General features: G+C 45.2%; 1 protein-coding gene across 1 annotated transcript in view; it reads right to left on the reverse strand.

Annotated features, from left to right (window-relative positions):
* The window catches only part of fhit (fragile histidine triad diadenosine triphosphatase), a 725,671-nt gene that overhangs the window by 16,209 nt on the left and 687,063 nt on the right, over window positions 1-22,399 (reverse strand). The gene's annotated exons all lie outside the window — the stretch shown is intronic.

The raw sequence follows: 22,399 nt of genomic DNA on the forward strand, positions 1-22,399 counted from the left end.
TGTCTCGTATGATTTATTTCCCCTTTCTCTCTCTGGCGTTCCAGAGAAACGTATATCCATGTCCGTGCAACCTCATCCTCCCCCTTCCATTTCCCACATGGACCCTTTGAACAGCCACATGTCGCTGGGTATCAAAAGATAGTTGCTGCAGCTTTTAGCACCACAGGTTTCATTGCGATGCTTCAGTGAACATAACGGCTTGGATTCCGCAGCCAGCAACCTGCCATCCATCTTGAAGGGATGCCTATAAAGATCCAGCCATCTCTGCGACGTTAGTTGTTGCCAGATGCTTTAAACTTTAGGCCCAGCAACAGTTGAACTACCAACAATTATCAATACAGTTTTACCAATAATCACGGCACATCCAGCCTTGGCTCCTGCCCACACGATCCTCAAAAGAGGTTTAAGTTTAGATGACATTGTGTTGTATTGCGGGCAGTTTTAATCCAGCCCTCTTTAGACTTCAGAGTTTATACATACAGCTCGGAAATAAGCCCTTCGGCCCACCTAGTCCACCACTGACTAGCGATCACCCCGTACACCCCCTTCTCCTACAAAACTCAACTGATAGAAATATATACAAATATGAGAGGCATAGATAAGGTAGACAGCCAGAACCTTTTATCCCCAGGCTGTAAATGTCAAAGACTAGAGGCCATAGCTTCAAGGTGAGATGGGGCAAAGCTCACAGGAGATGTATGGGGTACGTTTTTACACAGAGGGTGGTGAGTGCCTGGGATGTGTCTTGGGAGTTGGTAGTGGGGGCAGATACAACAGTGGCATTTAAAATACTTTCAGATAGGCACATGGAGATGCAGGGAATGGAGGGATATGGATCATGTGCAGGCAGATAGGAGATGGTCTTGGCATCATGCTCAGCACAGACATTGTGGGCAGAAGGGCCTTTTATTGTGCTGTATTACATTCTATTCCGTTTTGAACGTGGAACATAGAACAGTACAGCACAGACCCCTCTCATCTTAAAGCTATGCCCTCTGATCTTTGACATTTCCACCCTGGGAAAATGGTTCTGACTGTCAATGCTACCATTGCAAATTCCTGAAGAAGGGTCCTGACCCAAAACGTCACCTATCCATGTTCTCCACAGATGCTGCCTGACCCCCTGAGTTACTCCAGCACTCTGTGAAACATCACCTATCCATGTTCTCCACAGATGCTGCCTGACCCGCTGAGTTACTCCAGCACTCTGTGAAACGTCACCTATCCATGTTCTCCACAGATGCTGCCTGACCCGCTGAGTTACTCCAGCACTCTGTGAAACATCACCTATCCATGTTCTCCACAGATGCTGCCTGACCCGCTGAGTTACTCCAGCACTCTGAGTTACTCCTTTTTTTCGTGAACCAGCATCCGCAGCTCCTTGTTTCGTCAACACAATCTTTTGGTCATCTTCCAGAAGTTCAGTTTTTGGACAGCAAAGTAGACAGTATCTTCTGAATATCTATTTCAGACCACCACCTTAGGAAATTACTGTCCACTAACATACTATCCGATATTGTCCATAATAATCGGCACTGCTGCTATGTCCAATATTATTAGTAAAGATCAACTCAAGACCATTGTGTATTCTCTTCCGGACAATTTTGAAGAGATGTTAACTTTGGACTATCCTCTGGGACAGCTTTTACCCTCTCCATATGCTTATGTGTGAAGCTATGTTTCAGTTGGTTAAGAGATATCGGCAACCTTCTCGTCGTATCTCCTGTTAATCCATTTCATCTTCCCTTCTGGAATACTTCGTGGAGACAGATGCCGATAACACAAAACGAGACCAGTTGGTTATAGCCAAATTATTCTTCCTGTTAATGAATCACTTCATAGCCACATGACAAGTCTGGGAACATGGAACTTTCTTTTAAAAGGCAGGCAAAAATGCTGGAGTAACTCAGCGGGTGAGGCAGCATCTATGGAGCGAAGGAAATAGGCAACGTTTCGACCCGAAACGTTGCCTATTTCCTTCGCTCCATAGATGCTGCCTCACCCGCTGAGTTTCTCCAGCATTTTTGTCTACCTTCGATTTTCTAGCACCTGCAGTTCCTTCTTAAACTTTCTTTGAAAACATACTTTTAGTCCCCATTCCCAATATTAAATGTTCTTGGGGAAGACAAGTACGAAATAAAGGTCTTTGCTCCGCCAATTTTCTTGAGTCAGTATCAGCTTGCAAGTGAGTGACTTCTTCGGTGTAGAATAGTACTGCCATTTCATGCATCGACTGTTCAGTAACATCTGAGTGGAAATATTAATTGAGTACCAGTTTTCTGTTATTCCACCGAGAAGTGAGCTGAGATTGCTGTTCATCCATTTCATGCTGGCCGCTAACAGCTAACACAGAAAGCAGATTCATCTCTGCAGTGATGTTGGAGTCATATATAGATCTTGAGATTAAAAGATTTGATTAATTCATGTTTCTGAACCACATTTACACTTACTTTACTTGAGTATACACCAGGCGACAGAAATTGAATATTAATAAACCTTTATTAAAGACTTGTACATTTTGGTCATTCCTGCTTTCAACGTTTACATAGGTTCATAGACAATAGGTGCAGGAGTAGGCCATTTGGCCCTTCGAGCCAGCACCGCCATTCAATGTGATCATGGCTGATCATCCACAATCAGTACCCCGTTCCTGCCTTCTCCCCATATCCCTTGATTCCGCCTAAGAGCTCTATCTAACTCTCTTTTGAAAGCTTCCAGTGAATCGGCCTCCACTGTCTTCTGAGGCAGAGAATTCTGCAAATTCACAACTCTCTGTGTGAAGAAGTTTTTCCTCATCTCAGTTCTAAATGGCCAACCCCGTATTCTTAAACTTTGGCCCCTGGTTCTGGACTCCCCCAACATCGGGAACATGTTTCCTGCATCTAGCATGTCCAGTCCTTTAATAATTGCATATGTTTCTATAAGATACCCTCTCATCCTTCTAAATTCCAGTGAATACAAGCCCAGTCGCTCCATTCTTTCATCATATGACAGTCCCGCCATCCCGGGAATTAACCTTGTCAACCTCGTGGATGTCCTTCCTCAAATTAGGAGACCAAAACTGCACACAATACTCCAGGTGTGGTCTCACCAGGGCCCTGTACAACTGCAGAAGAACCTCTTTGCTCCTCTCGTTATGAAGGCCAACATGCCATTAGCTTTCTTCACTGCTTGCTGTACCTGTATGCTTACTTTCAGTGACCGATGTACAAGGACACCCAGGTCTCATTGTACTTCCCCTTTTCCCATCTTGACACCATTCAGATAATAATCTGCCTTCCCGTTCTTGCCTCCGAAGTGGATAATCTCACATGTATCCACATTAAACTTCATCTGCCATGCATCTGCCCACTCCCCCAACTCCGAATCGGCCGCTATAGGAGTAGAATTAGGCCATTCGGCCCATCAAGTCTATTCCACCAATCAATCATGGCTGATCTCTGCCTCCGAAACCCATTCTCCTGCCTTCCCCCCCCATAACCCTTGACACCCGTTCGAATAACGAGTCTCAAGGTTTTAATTACTGGGTGAACATTCAAAAAAGTTGCACGCGTATTTTCCGGACAAAAAAGATGGAATAGAGAATATGATCTTCATCTTTAAAACGCTGGGAGACATAGATAATGTGGAATGAGTAAAAGCTTTTAAATAAGTGAGGTTCCTAAGAATAATTTGACAGTCTTATCCTTCTTTGCCAGCTCAATTAGATAAAAAAGACGCTCAATTAAAGCAGTTAATGCTTCTTCAACTAATTAACAATTGGTCTGAAGTTTATGGAGCAAAATAAGCAACGAGATGACTAAATAATCCATGATACATTAAATCCTCATTACCCGTGGACTTATTGGCGAGCTCGGCCGTGTATTAGAGGGGGTGGGGGCTGTTTGTGTGTCTGGGGATGGGAATGTTGTAACAAGCTGAATCGTACAAGTTGGAATCTCCATAGAAGTTGGTCGGCCCTCCTTGGTTAAGTCAATGCAGCTTGAGGGCCTTTGCCAGCTGCCACAGTGGTACATGCATTCCTTTGATATCCCTGCCATTTCCCCTTCACGAGTAACGATGAAACATATTAAATTGTTAAGGGTTTGGACGCACTAGGGGCTGGAAACATGTTCCCGATGTTGGGGGAGTCCAGAAACAGGGGCCACAGTTTAAGAATAAGGAGTCAGCCATTTAGAACGGAGACGAGGAAACACTTTTTCTCACAGAGAGTGGTGAGTCTGTGGAATTCTCTGCCTCAGAGGGCGGTGGAGGCAGGTTCTCTGGATGCTTTCAAGAGAGAGCTAGATAGGGCTCTTAAAAATATGGGGAGAAGGCAGGAACGGGGTACTGATTGGGGATGATCAGCCATGATCACATTGAATGGTGGTGCTGGCTCGAAGGGCCGAATGGCCTACTCCTGCACCTATTGTCTATTGTCTATTGATATGGTGATGTCACCAGACAGAACTACAGGTGCTGGTTTACAAAACAAGACACAAAGTACTGGAGTAACTCGGTGGGTCAGGCTGCATCCCTGCAGAACATGGATAGGCAATGGACTGATTGTGGTGGGGGGGGGTGGAAAAAACTTGAGATGGGGGCAAGACAAAGCCGGGGCAAGTGATGGGTGGATATAGGTGTGGGGGACTGGCAATAGGTCTTAAACAACTGGGAGCATATTGCACTGGACAGGCGCTCCTGGAGGAAAGGAAATCCGTGCAGGAAAGAGCTGCATGTCACGAAATGGAACTACGCCGTGTCGCAGAGACAAAGCGACAGCACCGTAAGGAGAGAGAGAGAAGGGGGCTCGATGACTACCAACCACCGCCAGTCTCCACTGCCCATGTTGTACCAAGGTGTGTGGATCGCGGATCGGCCTCTACAGACATCTGCAGACCTACAAGTAGACGACTCTATGGAGAGGAGAGGACAGTCATACTCGTTTCGAATGACCGGCGATGAATGAATGGGGGAGGGGGGGGTGTGGGGGTGTAGGGGGGGGGGGGGAGGGTTGATTAGCAGATGGGTGGACAACAGCCAGAAATGGGAAGAAGACAAATGGCTGTGAGATAAGGAGAGGACAGGCATGAAATATGACGGCATTGGGATATAGGTGGAAGGGGATAGGGGAAAGGGATTGGGTTGTTGCTGCCTGAGGTTGGAGGTAAAGGGTGGCATGGTGGCGCAGCGGTAGAGTTGCTGCCTTACGGCGCTGACAGCGTTTACAGTGCCAGAGGCCCGGGTTTGAACCCGACTACGGGCGCTCTCTGTGCGGAGTTTGTACGTTCTCCCCGTGACCGCGTGGGATTTCTCTCACACTCCAAAGACGTACAGGCTTGTAAGTAAATTGGCTTGTTATAAATGTAATTTTATGTGTAGGAGAGTGTTAGTGTGACGTGATCGCTGGCCGGTGCGGACTCGGTGGGTCGAAGGGTCTGTTTCCGCGCTGTATCTCTGAACAAACTAAAGTTCAATGTTTAACATACTGTTGCGTTGTCACTGACACGAGGGAATATGAGGTGCTGTTCCTCCAGTTTGCATGTGGCCACACTCTGGCAATGGAGGAGGCACAAGGTGCAAAGACCGGTGTGGGAATGGGAAGGGGATTTAAAATGGCCAGCACTTGGGTGATCCAGCAGGCCTTGACGCATCGAGTGCAAGTGTTTGGCCAAACAGTCGCCCAGTCTACACTTGGTCCTGCCAATGTACAGGAGCATCAAATACAGTAGATGAGGTTAGAGGATATAGTGCCATTTGGCAATGTTGGAGGAATACAGAGCAGGAGTATATTGCTTGCAATATTTGAGATATGATGTTTGTTAAACAGCAAATATGTCGGTAGATATGCTGGAATTCTTGGAATGGTTTTGGATATTCTTGGTATTCACAAATAATGGTCCAATTTAATTTATTTTCCACTCACTTCCCACATTCTGCTTAATTCGTCGTGGTAATGGAAGGCTGTGGAGGCCACGTCTGTGGATATATTTAAGGCAGAGATAGATAGATTCTTGATTAGTTCGGGAATCAGGGGTTATGGGGAGACGGCAGGGGAATGGGGTTATGAGGGAGAGATAGATTAGCCATGAGTGAATGGCGGAGGAGAATTGATGGGCCGAATGGCCTAATTCTGCTCCAATCACTTATGACCTTAACTCATTTCACTGACCACTTGCCTCACTGTCTGCAAGAGTACTTTACGGAAGGAGGAACAGTGATTGGGTTGAAGTTGCTTTGTGAATACATGATCTAATTTAACCAGCAGAAGTGCCCGTCACATCTTGGGGAATTTACAGGCAGACTATGATTTTCAGTCCATTAATTTTAATGGATAAAAGATTACAGTCGGCGTGATGGATTTCCTGAGCGGCAATCCCCAAAAGTATACGATCACGGAATGGCCCTTTTCATTTCTGCTTCTCGCATAAAAGTGCCTCAGCCTTTGATAGACAGGAGCCTGTATTATGTGTCTAACAGTTTCTCTGCCAGCTCTCCTTAATTACTGCCGGGCCATCTTGCTGGTGGGTCTGTGGCTCGAGAGGTAAACTAATTGCAGATAGATGACATTCAAATGTCAGGCAACGTGGTCGGTGCTGCACTCTTATTTTTTTTCACTCAGTTGCCTGGGGAAAAACTGCTATTTGATAACTAACACTTTGATACTTTAAATATTGTCGAAAGGAGCAAGTAAATCAATTACAGGCCTGTTATAAAATGTAAATTTAAAAAATCCATCGCGAGACAGTAAAGGCCTGTCCCACTGTATGTGTTCATTCAAGAGCTCTCCCGAGTTTAAATAAAAATCAAACTCGTGGTAAGTACATAGAATGTACATAGCGGGAACGTCGGAGCTCGGGACGTCTCTTAGCGGCTCGTAACGCTAACGGCAGGTACTCGGGAAACGTGGTAAGCTCGTGAAGTTTTTTCAACATGTTGAAAAATGTCCACGAGAGCCCCGAGTACCTACGAATGGCTATTACCGTAGTTCTCCGAGTTCGAATCAGGGGAAACTTGGGAGAACTCTTGAATTACCTTGTAAAGTGGGACAGGCCCTTTAGGCATTCCTTCTCTGCCTGTCCCGAGTTACTCCAGCATTTTGTGTCTACCTCCAGTGTAAACCGGCATCTGCAGTTCCTTCCTACACGTTGTGTGATCAAGCTGTGCCTGAGATGAGACGGTGTCCTGAGCTCCTAGCGCATATCTGGAACACTGATTCCACCTCCACCAGGGCAGCAGAGTACCAGATGAACACATTAATCCATCACCATGGCCATATCCCTGCAAGGCCGTGGGGGTTTCATAGTGAATAGAGTGTGGCGGCCATATTCTGTACTCTGGATCTTCCCCTCTGCTCTACCGATTATGTTTACGTTTGATTGCATTGATGTAGAGTACTATCTGATCTGATGCCATGGTGTGCAAAAGCAAAGCTTTTCTCTGCACCACAGTGCACGTGACAAAGATAATAAACCTAAAACTAAAACATAATCCATATTATTTCCAAACATGGAAAATTAAAAAAATTGCAGAACACTGTATTGACGAAGGGTCCCAGTCCTAAAAAAATGAACTGTTTCTCTATCCACAGATGCTGCTTGACCTTTTGTGTGTTTTGAGCATTTTCTACTTTGACTATTTTCAAACCGGCCATTGCTGACCAAAACCCAGCTATGCCTGGAGACTCCAATTAAAGTTGACAACCCTGAGATATGGCTTCATGCTAATGGACAGTGCAAACTCTCAATGGTGTACTGTGCCAACTGGAAATGCCAATAGTGCCAAGGAGCTGCTTGAACTTCAGTCTGGTTAGAAAGGAATGAAAAATGAGCGCAGGTCAGACCTGTCCACTCAGCCAAGTTGTACTCTGTTAGGACAGCCTTCTTTCATAAGATATCAGAACATTTTAACTAAGTGTTCACATTAACTGGGCGGCTCGGTGGACTTAGCAGTAGAGCTACTGCATCACAGCGCCAGAGGCCCGCATTCAACCCTGCTTGTCTGCACGGAGTTTGCACGTTCCCCCCGCAACGGCGTGGGTTTTCTCCGAGATCTTCGGTTTCCTCCCACACTCCAAAGACGTACAGGTGTGTAGGTTAATTGACTTGGTATACAGTACATGTAAATTGTCCCTGGTGTGTGTAGGATAGTGTTAGTGTGCGGGATTGCTGGTCGGTGCGGACTCGGTGGGCCGTCGGGCCTGCTTCCGCCCTGTGTCCCTAAACTAAACTAAACTAAAACTAAAACGTACTGAGAAATACTTTAATTATGTATCGGTGCTCTGGAAGCAAAGGGTAGGTACAGGCTGTTTGGTCAGTCGGAACCTTTTAGACAGTCAGACCATCTTTCCCAGGATGGAATGATCAAATACTAGAAGCTATTAACTTTACGGTGAGAGGGATAAAGTTTAAAAGAGATGTGTGGGGCAGGTTTTTTTTTACACAGACAGTAGTAAATGCCTGGAACGTGTGGCCAGGCGTGTGGGTGAAGGCAGATACGATAGTGACCTTCATCAGACTTTAGGATAGGCAGGGAATGGAGAGATATGGATGATGTGCAGGTAGATAAGAGATGGCCTTGGCATCACGTTCGGCATGGACATTGCAGGCCGAAGGACCTGTTCTTGTACAATACAATACAATTCAATTTATTGTCATTTGGACCCCTTGAGGTCCAAACGAAATGCCGTTTCTGCAGCCATACATTACAAACAAACAGACCCAAGACACAACATAATTTACATAAACATCCATCACATTGCTGTGATGGAAGGCCAAAAAAACTTTTCTCACCACTGCACTGTGCTGTGCTGTCTGTGTGTGCTCTAAAGCCCCCTGTGCTAAGCTCCCATTCCCTGAGTCCAGCCATCTGTGAGGAGCTTCGGAGTTTGCCTCCCCACAAAGAGTTGAGGAACGTCAACACAAGTGTTACCATCTGACTGCAGCTGTGTGATGCTCACTGCTTCACACAATCAATGCTTCAGAGAAGGCTTCCCAACAATATGCAGTGTCGTTGCCAGCTTTTTCAATCTATACGACTGGCAAAGCCATAGATTATTCCCCAGACCTGCAGCAATATCATCTGCCCATGTAATTGTCACTTTTATGGATTTGCTTGACATCAAATTTATTAAATCTGACATGCTCTTACAATTTTTTGTTTTATTTATCATACAGTACTGTCACACTTGGTGCCATACTACAATTAGTATGATTGATCAGGCACAGGTTACATTGTTTATACAATCATGCCAAATATGTAAATATTAGACAATATTTATTAGTCAGGATTTATTTAACACATGTTCTTCAGCTTTCTGCTGATTATAAACACAGATGCCTTGCTCTTCAATGAATGGTTGTGATTTAAACACCTCACTGGAAGTTGGATAAACCAAGGACCTAAAACAACGCCAGATTAATTATTGGCTAAATATTAATTCCTGCCCTGCTCCAAAGCAAACTGTTTGATTTTGTGCTTGGGCTATATGCAAATATTCAGGCAACACTGTCAATTGTTTTGTTCGCAACCAGCCTTCAGTGTTAACACCCTGCGTGTAGTGATTCTTTTTCCTTGGCAGGGTGGCACGGTGGCACCGGTCAAGGTGCTGCCTCACCTAATACTTAAATTTTGGAAACATACATCAGTCCCTACTCTTAAGATGCGGATTACAAACAAGTCCGAGACGCTACACCTTGAAAACATTAGACTTGTCTTGGCAGAAAAAACAGATCATTTTTCCCAAGACATGGACACCCTTCACTGATTTCTTACAAGGATAGTATGGTGCAACACAACTTTGGATTTAAATCTAACTAGGGGTTTGGGTGAGGTGGGTGGGGAGGGATGAGAGGCAGGTATATCACCACTTTTCTCTCTCTTTTTCTTTTTGTTCTTTTTTTTCTCTATTCCTCTCTTCTTTCTTTTTTTTACCCACTCTTTGGCTACAGTACTTTGGTGGTCTAGGAGTCCTATCTTTGCACATCTCACTTTTCTCTCTTGCTTATCTCCATTCTTTTCTTCTAATTCAAAGCTAAAAAGTTAAAATTGAAGCTGTACAATAACTGTATACGTGTATATGCCGTTGGTTCTACTCTTGTACATCTGCTTCGAATAAATAAAAAAATAAAAAATTATTAAAAAAAAAAAGCTGCTGCCTTGATAGAAGCCCGTCTCCTTCTTGATGTCATCGATCTCCTCGTCGCGGAGAAGGCTGGACGCCCTGGAGCCCATCCCGGCTGCTGCTGCTGCTGCTGTTGTTGTTGTTGTTGTTGTTGTGCGCCAGGGACCCGGGTTCGATCCCAACTACGGGTGCTTATCTGTACGGAGTTGTGCGTTCTCCCCGTGACCTACGTGGGTTTTCTCTGAGTTCTCCGGTTTCCGACCCACGCTCCAAAGACGTATAGGTTTGTAGGTTAATTGGCTTTGGTATATTTGTAAATTGTCCCTAGTGTGTGTAGGATAGCGTTAGTGTGCGGGGATCGCTGGTCGGCGCGGACTCGGTGTGCCGTAGGGCCTGTTTACGCGATGTATCCCTGAACTAAACTAAACAAGGAACTGGAATGAGGGAAATAGAAAGGGAAAATGCCCCGGGTAGATTTACCCTGGGTACAGGAATCAAAAAACAGATGACATGGGTTTCAGGTGCGAGGGGAAAAATTTAATATGATTCTAAAGGGCAACTTTTCATACTGAAAGTAAGCGGTGTATGGAATGAGCTGCCATTTAAAATACATTTGGACAGGTACATGGATAGGAAAGGTTTAGAGGGATGTGGGTCAAACACAGCCAGGTGGGACTAGAACAGATGGGGGAACTTGGTTGCCATGGGCAAACTGGGCCAAATGACTATAACTGCAGATGCTGGTTTACCAAACAAAACACAGAGTGCTGGAGGAACTCAGCTGGTCAGGCAGCACTTTTCAGTTTTTTATTTGTAAAAAAATTTGAAAACCATGTATCATTTTCCTTCCATTTCACAATTATGCGCCACTTTGTGTTGGTCTATCACATAAAATCCCAATAAAATACATTTACGTTTGTGGTTGTAACGTGACAAAATGTGGAAAAGTTCAAGGGGTATGAATACTTTTGCAAGCCACTGTACCTATGAACCCTTCCCATGAAAGTTTGATGGACAAGGTCCCTTTTCTGGGTTTAATCACAATTCCAAACCATTGTGGCTTTTTTTTTGTTTTCACGATTGCATCGCACTCTCTTTTAGTATTTATGCCAATTGGCAAAAACAAAAAAAAACTGTGAAGAGTGTTCATGATGAAACTTGGCGTTAAAGTCCTTTCCTGTGAAGCATTTGTCTTCAGAATGGCACCAACAACAAACAAAGCATTGTGTTTGGGATAAGGGCCAGAGTGAATCATTGCTGCAGCTATGGTGATTTAGAGCTTAGAGTTTAGAGATACAGCACGGAAACAGGCCCATGAAATAAGCATGCAGGTACATCAGGCAGTGAAGAAAGCGAATGGCATGTTGACCTCCATAACAAGAGGAGTAGAGTATTGGAGCAAAGAGGTCCTTTCCGCGGTTGTACAGGGCCCTAGTGAGACCACACCTGGAGTATTGTGTGCAGTTTTGGTCCCCTAATTTGAGGAAGGACATTCTTGCTATTGAGGGAGTGCAGCGTAGGTTTACAAGGTTAATTCCCGGGATGTCATATGCTGAGAGAATAGAGCGGCTGGGCTTGTACACTCTGGGGTTTAGAAGGATGAGGGGGATTCTTATTGAAACGTATAAGATTATTAAGGGTTGGACACGATAGAGGCAGGAAACATGTTCCCGATGTTGGGGGAGTCCAGAACCAGGAGCCACAGTTTAAGAATAAGGGGTAAGCTATTGAGAACGGAGACGAGGAAACACTTTTTCTCACAGAGAGTTGTGAGTCTGTGGAATCCTCTGCCTCAGAGGGCGGTGGAGGCCAGTTCTCTGGATACTTTTAAGACAGAGAGCTAGAGAGGGAGCTAGATAGGGCTCTTAAAGATAGCGGAGTCAGGGGATATGGGGAGAAGGCAGTAACGGGGTACTGATTGGGGATGATCAGCCATGATCACATTGAATGGCGGTGCTGGCTCGAAGGGCTTAATGGCCTACTCCTGCATCTATTCTATTATCAGCCCACCAAGTCTACACCGATGATACAGACACAAAAAGCTGGAGTAACTCAGCGGGGCATCTAGACCATGCTGGACACGAGTCTACACTGATCATCGATCATCTATTCACACGAGTTCTATGTTATCCCACTTTTTCCACTTCCTACACACCAGGGGCAATTTACAGAGGGCCAATTCACCTACAAACCCGCATGTCTTTGGGATCTAGGGGGAAACTGGAACACCCGGATGAAACCCGCACAGTCACAGGGGGAACCTGCAAACTCCACACAAACAGCACCCGAGGTCAGGATTGAATTGTTACTTTGTGTATGTTTCTTTTACCTGCTTTTGATTCCAGCAATATACATTCTTTGCACTAAGTAACTGCAGATGCTGAAATCTTGAGCAAAACACAAAGTGCTGGAGTAACTCAGTGGAGAATCAGGCAGCATCTGTGATGGACATGTTCAGGCAACATTTCTTCTGCATATTAAATATCGTGGGAAAGTCGTAAAGTGGCTGAAAATTGTCAGTTTGCCCATTCACAGGTGAGTTTGTTCCTTAGCTTCTGTAGGGATCAGTGCAATTCAGGAAATTAACACACTTTCACACTTAGATTGGCAGCATCCCAAATTAACACGATTAAAGGGGAGCATAGGGAAAGATTAGGAAATTGTGGACTGTCTTCCTCTAATACGCAGTGGCGCAGCGCTAGAGTTGCTGCCTCACATCGCCAGAGACCCGGGTTCAATCCTGACCACGAGTGCTGTCTGTACGGAGTTTGTACGTTCTCCCTGTGACCGCGTGGGTTTCCTCCGGGAGCTCCGGTTTCCTCCCACATCACAAAGACGTGCAGGTTTCCAGGTTAATTGTCTTCCACAAATTGCCCCTGGTGTGCAGGGAGTGGATGCGAAAGTGGGATAGCATAGAACTAGTGCGAAGGGGTGATCCATGGACTCGGGCCGAAGGGCCTGTTTCCACGCTGTATCTCTAACCTAATACATCCTGTCACAGAATTACCAGCATTCCAATGTTGCTCGAATTGTCAGGGACTGGATATATATCCCCATAGCACCAGTCATCCTACACATGACAGGGCTGGCAGGGAAATTGGATGCATACCCATGAAGCTAGTGCAAAACAAATAAATCACCTCTGACATTTCAGAAAAACTAACATCATTTGCTGCACTCCATTCCAGTTGCTGACATGTGTGAAGAGGGATATTTCGCCATCAATTCAATGGGCAGCTGATTTGCAACCAGTCAAGAGATCAAATCCCTTTTGCGCATGTTTCAGTGTGCTTGTTGCATTCTTCACTGCAAAACTGTAATGTCAATAACATTATCCATCACTGCCGCGCTCCTAGAATACACCATCTCCGGCTCTGAGAAAATCAGGCAACTTAAGGTGAAAGCGCAGAGAGAGGAAGTGGATAGTGCGAGGGGAATGGTGTGCAAGATGGTTGTGAATTCTTGATGATAGCCACACAGTGTCTGCTCTCGCTTTTAGAGAGAAAGCAAAACAGGAAGAAAATAAAATTCAGTTGTTGAATTTCATAGTTACCCATTTTTTCCCCAACACTTGCTGTTCATTGGCCACCCCTGCTGTAAGAGTTCTGATCCTGCGTTGAATCCCAACCATAACTATCTCCCCACTGCCTACTTGCTGCAAGTCTGGAAGATGTCTTCATCCCTTGTAGATACAGAACCACCGGCAATTGGAGGAGCAGCACCTCATATTCCGCTTGGGCAGTCTGCACCCCAGCGGCTTGAACATTGAATTCTTGATCTCCAATTTCCGGTAGCCCTTGCTGTCTCCTCCCCTTCTCAGCTCTCCCTCAGCCCTCGGGCTCCTCCTCTTCCTTTCTTCTTCCCGCCCCCCCCCCCCTCCCCCACCTTGCATCAGTCTGAAGAAGAGTTTCGGCCCGAAACGTTGCCTATTTCCTTCGCTGCATAGATGCTGCCGCACTCGCTGAGTTTCTCCAGCACTTTTGTCGACCTTTAGTTTCGTTGAGTTTAGAGATACAGCGAGGAAGCAGGCCCTTCGGCCCACCGAGTCCAGGCCAACCACCCGATCCCCGAACACTGACACTTTCCTACACACTTTTACAATTTTACCAAAGCCAATTAACCTACAAACCTGTCCGTATATGGAGTGTGGGAGGAAACCGGAGCACCCGGAGAAAACCCATGCGGTCACAGGGAGAACGAACAAACTCCGTATAGACAGCACCCGAGGTCAGGATCGAACCTGGGTCTCTGACGCTGTGAGGAAGCAACTCTACCTCTGCGTCACCGTGCCGACCTCTCTCCTCATTTCCATTTCCTGGACTGGACAGGACCTCAAGGAGGGCACCTCGACACATCTCATCTGATGCCCTCTCTCCAATGTATCAGATTAATTCGCAGGGAAGCGGCCAGCACCTAGCTTCATTCACACTGCCCTCCTCCACCCCCCTTTTAAGAAGAACTGAACTGAATTACACTCAATATCGCCCCGCTGCATCTGAGGCCAGCCAGTCACTGCCACGTGGTTCAACCCTGCATTGAAATCAATGGGTGAGAACATCTTGCACCAGGTATAATCACGGGCAGCTTCTTCAAACAGAATCCCCAGTGTCACCGCAGGGGGGCTTGCCTGAAATGTGTACTCCTCGACTCAACTGTGCAGAGAGGAAATTGCAAATGAATATATATCAGTAAGTTTGGGACTTCCACACTTCTGGCATTATCCAATCCATTATTTCCTGTTGTTGCCACTCGATTCTTTTCATGTACTTTAGCTTTTGTGATCTGTTTCTGCTCACGTAGCTGCACTGAATGTTTCATCACCCGACTTTGTTCGTCATCGCTTTCAATGCTATTTCCTGCGTCTTCTGGTGCAAATGGTGATTTAATTAAGCAGTTGATACGTTAGGTGAAAGGATGTTAGGTTCAATTATCGCTAACGAACAGAAATCTGGGAGAGAGCCAAGAGTGAGGAACCAAGAGGTTTATTTTACTCCGAGATCAGCTCTCAACCTGAGTGCTTTGATTTACGATTCAACTCATTTGAAACAACTACAGGCATGATGATCCAGAGAGCAACTCTGCAGTCGCGTTTCTGTAACACCCAGATAACACTAAAAAAAACTTGCACCTGGAATAAAAAACTTTTTTATAAGGGGAGCAAATGTTGCACAATGCACAGCATGTGAAATATTGCAGTTATCTTCAATGCTGTTAATCTTGCACCCATATACATTCAAGGTAGCAAAATATCCCTGCAAACTGAATCCATCATCTGTCATTAATATACAAGCCTGGCTCTGGACAGTGGTCAGTTCTACTTCAGTGCGCTTTCCACAGCAAGTTGTCAATTTAAAAGTGACAAGCCCATCACATTAGCGCTCGTTAAAGCCCACTATAGTGAGAAACGGGCCCACAAAATCCACAGGCGTGACGTGAATTGAATAGAAATCTCTGAACGATAAGAGTAGCAGCCATGTGTAGGAAGGAACTGCAGACGCTGGTTTAAACCGAAGACACAAAATGCTGGAGTAACTCAGCGGGGCAGGCAGCACCTCTGGGGAGAAGGAATAGATGATGTTTCGGGTCGAGACCCTTCTTCAGACAATGGCCTGTTTCCATTATCATCTTGACGTTTTGCATATCTTTCATTCATTGTTCTTTATCTCTCCACGTCATTGTCTATATCTCCCGTTTCCCTTATCTCGAACCAGTCTGCAGAAGGGTCTCGACCCGAAACGCCACCCATTCCTTCTCCATGGAGATGCTGCCTGTCCCGCTGAGTTACTCCAGAGTTTTGTGTCTGTGACGGTCATGAAGTTGGTCAAGTGATCTTGAAAAAAATGCTTAAAAACATCCTACTCCCCATTGCCTAATCTGTATTTATTCACCACTACTGTTTTTCCAATAACTTCACACCAGCTACAGGGATTTAATTTTTAATTATGTTAAGCTACCAAAATGATTAAATTAAAATATTGCAAACACCTTAGTACCATCAATTCTGTATTAACATTTCGACTGGAAACAATAATACATTCAAAATGGGCAGGTTCCTAAAACACAAATTAATGAACACATTAATAGTTCTTAGACTACATTAATAAAAATGTTATTGTAACAAAATCACTTTTTTTTAAATATAGACACCATCTGTAATAATAACTGCAGCAAATCCCTCCTTTAATCCTTATTGATCTCTGTGGAGCAGGCAGTGTGATTGATTGAAATATACTGCATGGGAACGGGCCCTTCAGTCCACGCCGCCCATCGACCATCCATTCACATTAGTTCCATGTTATCCCATCTTCTCATCCACTCACTAAACAACAGAGGGCAATTTTGCAAAGGACCATTAACCTTCAAACCCGCACGTCTTTGGGATGTTGGGGGAATCCGGAGCACAAGGTTAATTCCCGGGATGGTGGGCCTGTCACATGCTGAGAGAATGGAGCGGCTGGGCTTGTTCACTCTGGAGTTTAGAAGGATAAGAGGGAATCTCATTGAAACATATAAGATTGTTAAGGGCTTGGACACACTAGAGGCAGGAAACATGTTCCCGATGTTGGGGGAGTCCAGAACCAGGGAGCACAGTTTAAGTATAAGGAGTAAGCCATTTAGAACGGAGACGAGGAAACACTTTTTCTCACAGAGAGTGGTGTGTCTGTGGAATTCTCTGCCTCAGAGGGCGGTGGAGGCAGGTTCTCTGGATGCTTTCAAGAGAGAGCTAGATAGGGCTCTTAAAAATAGCGGAGTCAGGGGATATGGGGAGAAGGCAGGAACGGGGTACTGATTGGGGATGATCAGCCATGATCACATTGAATGGCGGTGCTGGCTCGAAGGGCCGAATGGCCTACTCCTGCACCTATTGTCTCTTGTCACCCGGAACAAACCCACACAGTCACAGGGAGAACGTGCAAACTCTGCACGGACAGTTCCCGAGGTCAGGATCGAACCTGGGACTCTGGTGCCGTGAGGCAGCAGCTCCACCACTGTGAACAAATCTGGGCTTTAGTTTTGCAATGGCTGGGATTTTAACTCTTGACAAATCTCATGCCCCCTGAGGAATTTGCCCAGTGCACCTCGAGTCAATTCACTCATGATAATGCAGCTTGAGATTAAAATGACACTTTCCCCCTTGCATATCAATTTGCAAGAAGAACTTTTAAGTGAGGCTTCATTTGAATTACAAAGATCCAAAAGTTCTGACACCGGGGAGTGATAGCGTTGAATTCTGATGAAATATTTAAATCATCTTAAGACAAACTCGTTGACTTTGGTCAAATTTCATGAAGAGGTTCAGCCAAAGGGTAAGGATTTGAATATTTATATTAACACTGACACTGACAAATGCCACAATGATACATTTTGGCTGATCACATCAAAGGAGATGCACAGTTGCTGCTATAAATATAACATGGTGTCAAATTGAATTAATAATCTTGCCCACATAAGCAGTGTGAGTGAATCGAATGTAATGGTTTTATAGTGCTGTTATGCTGTCATTATACACGTTTACTGTACATATCCACCATTAATCTAACATTTCAATTCTAATGTCCGTTAGTGCTTCTGCTTAATGCCTACAACTAGTATTTTAAAATGGTATTTAAATATTTGGGGATAAAATGGCGTATAATAATAATACATTTTATTTATGGGCGCCTTTCAAGAGTCTCAAGGACACGTATGAACAAATGTTAAACTTTGAGAATTGAAAAAAAGTCTCTCAGAAAAGGTTATGTACAATATCTGGAGTAGTTTAGCTTTTAGTTTAGAGATACAGGGCGTAAACTGGCCCTTTGGCCCACTGAGTCCGATGCCCGTACTCTAACTCCATCCTACACATTAGGGACAATTTACCAATTAACCTACAAAGTTGTACGTCTTTGGAAAGTGGGAGGAAACCGGAGCACCCAGGGAAAACCCACGCGGCCACGGGGAGAACGTGCAAACTCCGTATGGACAGCCCCCGTAGTCAGGATTGAACCCGGGTCTCTAGCGCTGTAAGGCAGCGACTCTACCGCTGTGCCATCCTTGTAAACATTGCAACTGGTGCGCTACAATGCTGAGAATTATATTCTGCGCTCTGTATCTTCCCCTTTGCTCTACCTATCGTACTCGCGTTTGGCTTGATTGTGTTTATGTTTCGTATTATCTGATTTGATTGGATCGCACGCCTAACGAAGCTTTCCACTGTACCTCGATGCACGTGGCAATGATAAAGCCAAGCCTAAACTAATTTAAAGAAAGCATTAAGATTCCCGATGCCTCAATGGTGTTGTCACAATCAGAAAGACATTGTCCGCTGGATCGATTTTTTGCTTCTCATCTCCAAAACCTTCCTCTGCGGCAAGTCATATCAGCATGAAAAAGACTGCCAAAGACTACAAAAATTTGCCCACACAAAGCATTTCTCTCAGTGTCATTTAAGTAACAAGCAAAGTACGAGGGAAGCTATTCAATTATTTCACAGATTAACATATATACTCACATAACTGCAGGGCAAGATTTATAGAGCCATTGAAATATGCAACTATTATCAAACAGCAATCTGCAAATTTACGCCCACAAGGCAGGCTTCCAAACGAATTTCAGCTTACGATGCATGTTAGTTGGCACGCTGGAATGTAGAAAGGACACTTGGCTGCCAATAGCTGGACTTTTAAAACTTACAACATCATTACATCATTAATCTTCTGTCAGGGAATGCAGCCGAGAAAAGTGAGAGAAAATATGCCTTGGGTTATTTAACCTCCTTAATTTCAGGTGGATTTGGCATTAATACCCGGAAAATTCCTGGAAAAGAACCCAGAAGCAACTTTTACAACTTTGGTTAGGCCACTTTTGGAGTTCTGGTCGCCCCCATTACAGGAAGCATGTGGAGGATTTGGAGAGGGTGCAGAGGAGGTTTTACCAGAATGATGCCAGGATTAATTCAGTTGTACAGGGTCTTGGTGAGACCACACCTGGAGTATTGCGTACAGTTTTGGTCTCCTAATCTGAGGAAAGACATTCTTGCCATAGAGGGAGTACAGAGAAGGTTCACCAGACAGATTCCTGGGATGTCAGGACTTTCATATGAAGAAAGACTGGATAGACTTGGCTTGTACTCGCTAGAGTTTAGAAGATTGAGGGGGGATCTTATAGAAACTTACAAAATTCTTAAGGGGTTGGACAGGCTAGATGCAGGAAGATTGTTCCTGATGTTGGGGGAAGTCCAGAACAAGGGGTCATAGTTTGAGGATAAGGGGGAAGTCATTTAGGACCGAGATGAGAAATCATTTAGGACCGAGATGAGAAAAACATTTTTCACACAGAGAGTGGTGAATCTGTGGAACTCTCTGCCACAGAGGGTGGTTGAGGCCAGTTAATTGACTATATTTAAGAGGGAGTTAGATGTGGCCCTTGTGGCTAAAGGGATCAGGGGGTATGGAGAGAAGGCAGGTACAGGATACTGAGTTGGACGATCAGCCATGATCATATTGAATGGCGGTGCAGGCTCGAAGGGCCGAATGGCCTACTCCTGCACCTATTGTCTACGTTTCTATGTTTCTATTAGGTGGGCATGAACTACAGGGAGAGTCAGGACAGACTTGGATTGCTTTCTCTGGAATGCCGGAAGTTGTGGGAAGACCCGATAGAAGTAGATAAAATTGTGAGAGGCAAATATAGTGGAGGCAGTCAGATTCTTTTCCTCAGGATGTAAAAAATGAAATATTAGAGGATATAGCTTTAGGATGAGAGGGACAAATATTAAAGATGTTTTTTTACACAGAGGGTGGTGAGTGCCTCAAACACGCAGCCGGGGGTGGTGATGAATGCAGATACAATAGTGGCAAGTAAAGGACTTTTGAATAAGCACATGGATATGCATGTGTATGGATTATGTGCAGACAGATAAGACGTGGTCTTGGTATCATGTTCAGTATAGACCCTGTGGGCCGAAGGGCCTGTTTTTTTGTGCTGTATTGTTCTATGTTAAGAAGGGATATACTTAAGGCCTTCATAAGCGTTTAAACTTAAAACCATTTAATGGTGGACAAAAATGCTGGAGAAACTCAGCGGGTGAGGCAGCATCTATGGAGCGAAGAAATAGGTGACGTTTCGGGTCTCAACCCTTCACCATAGACGCTGCCTCACCCGCTGAGTTTCTCCAGCATTTTCGTCTACCTTCGATTTTTCCAGCACCTGCAGCAACATAATGCTTACGTTGAATTCCTTTTCTCATCACTTGCATTTATTGCATTTATTGTATTTCAAGAAAAGAAATAAAGGGTCCCAACCCCCGAAACGTCACCTGTCCATGTTCTCCGGAGATGGTCCCTGATGGCAGAGACACTCCAGCACATTTTCTCTCAAAACACTTTACAGACAATGTACTTTAAGAAACAGTTCGACAGGTACATGGATAGGACAGGTTTGGAGGGATACGGGCCAAACGCAGGCAGGTGGGACTAATGTAGTTGGGACATGTTGGTCGGTGGGGGCAAGTTGGGCCGAAGGGCCTGTTTCCACACCGTATGACCTTGAGCTCCATGACTCTAAGACACCATCCACATTGTGCCTGGGAGACAGAGTGTTGAAAGCTAATTCTGGGAGGTGGCACTACACAACTGGGGAAAAGCTGTTGGAGATGGCAGTCGAGGCACAGGAGCCAGTGGCTTGGATGATTGCGTGTCTGTCATCAATTCCCTTCATAGCATTAAGCAGGTGCAATTTACTGCTGTCACTATTCAGTGTGAGAGCAGGGGAAGGAGTTGGTCTCACTGATCAGTGCCACTGTCTATTTGATACGTTAGTGAGCAATGTGCTGGCTGCTGCTTCAGTAGATTGGTATCATCATCACAAACAGGTGACGGCCAGGTGTTGTGGAAGGGGGTGACCTTCAACAGTTTACACTTTACTTTAGACGTTAGAGATACAGCGTGGATACAGGCCCATCAGCCCACCGAGTCCACTCCGACCACCGACACACACTAGGGACAATTTACAATTTACACAAGCCAATTTACCTACAAACCTGTACGTCTTTGGAGTGTGGGAGGAAACCGGAGCAACCGGAGAGATCTCATGCAGTCACAAGGAGAACGTATCCCCCTCACCTATTTTTTCCCTCCTTAAGGGGTTGGACAGGCTAGATGCAGGAAGATTGTTCCCGATGTTGGGGAAGTCCAGAGCAAGGGGTCACAGTTTAAGGATAAAGGGGAAGTCTTTTAGGGATGAGAATTCCCCGAGATGAGAATTTTTCTTTTCACACAGAGAGTGGTGAATCTGTGGAATTCTCTGGCAGTTGAGGCCAGTTCATTGGCTATATTTAAGAGGGAGTTAGATGTGGCCCTTGTGGCTAAAGGGATCAGGGGGTATGGAGAGAAGGCAGGTACAGGATACTGAGTTGGATGATCAGCCATGATCATATTGAATGGCGGTGCAGGCTCAAGGGGCTGAATGGATTACTCCTGCACCTATTTTCTATGTTTCTATGTTTCTATGTATAAATTCTGTACAGACAAGCACCTGTAGTCAGGATCGAACCCAGGTCTCTGGCGCTGCAAGACGGCAAACCTAACGCTGCGCCACCGTGCCACCAGTTGTGGTACCAGGCACAGCCCCACGTGCCATTTGATCCCTGGTGACACCAAGCCCACTGAGCCAGTTTCCATCCGTTTTGGCAAATGACGGTGCCTAATGCCGGCGTGTGAGAGCTCTGGCCTTGGTTCCTGATCAGTCACACGCATGTTTATCTTGAACTATTTAAATTAGGAATAGCAGTAAAAGGGGCAGTGCAGTGGTAGAGACTCTTCCTCACAGCTTCGGAGACCAAAGTTCAAACCTGACCTCAGGTGCTGTCTGTGTGGAGTTTGCACGTTCTCCGTGTGATCGCGTGGGTTTCCTCCGGGTGTTCCTGTTTCCTCTCATATCCCAAAGACGTGCGGGTTTGGAAGTTAATTGGCCCCCCTCTTGTGTGTGGGAAGTGGATGAGAAAGTGGGAATATATAGGACTAGTGTGAACGGGTGATCGATGGTCGGCGTGGACTCGGTGGGCTGAAGGGCCTGTTTCCATGCTGACCCTTTCAATTAAAAAATAGAGGCACTTTGGGACCATCAGTGTATTCTTCGTTAAATGCAATGCTTCAATGTTAATGAAATAAATAGTGTGTGAATTCTCTCTTTTGTGAAAATATAATGTTGGGTTTAAAATGACTATTATCTTCATGCTTATGTCAACAGCTGCTGACAGTTAATAGAATTTAGGTATTCATGTTGTGATTAATAACATGCTTATACCTTCTGGCTTCC

This window comes from Amblyraja radiata, chromosome 18 (genome assembly GCF_010909765.2).
Source record: "Amblyraja radiata isolate CabotCenter1 chromosome 18, sAmbRad1.1.pri, whole genome shotgun sequence".
In the NCBI taxonomy this organism is placed as follows: Eukaryota; Metazoa; Chordata; class Chondrichthyes; order Rajiformes; family Rajidae; genus Amblyraja; species Amblyraja radiata.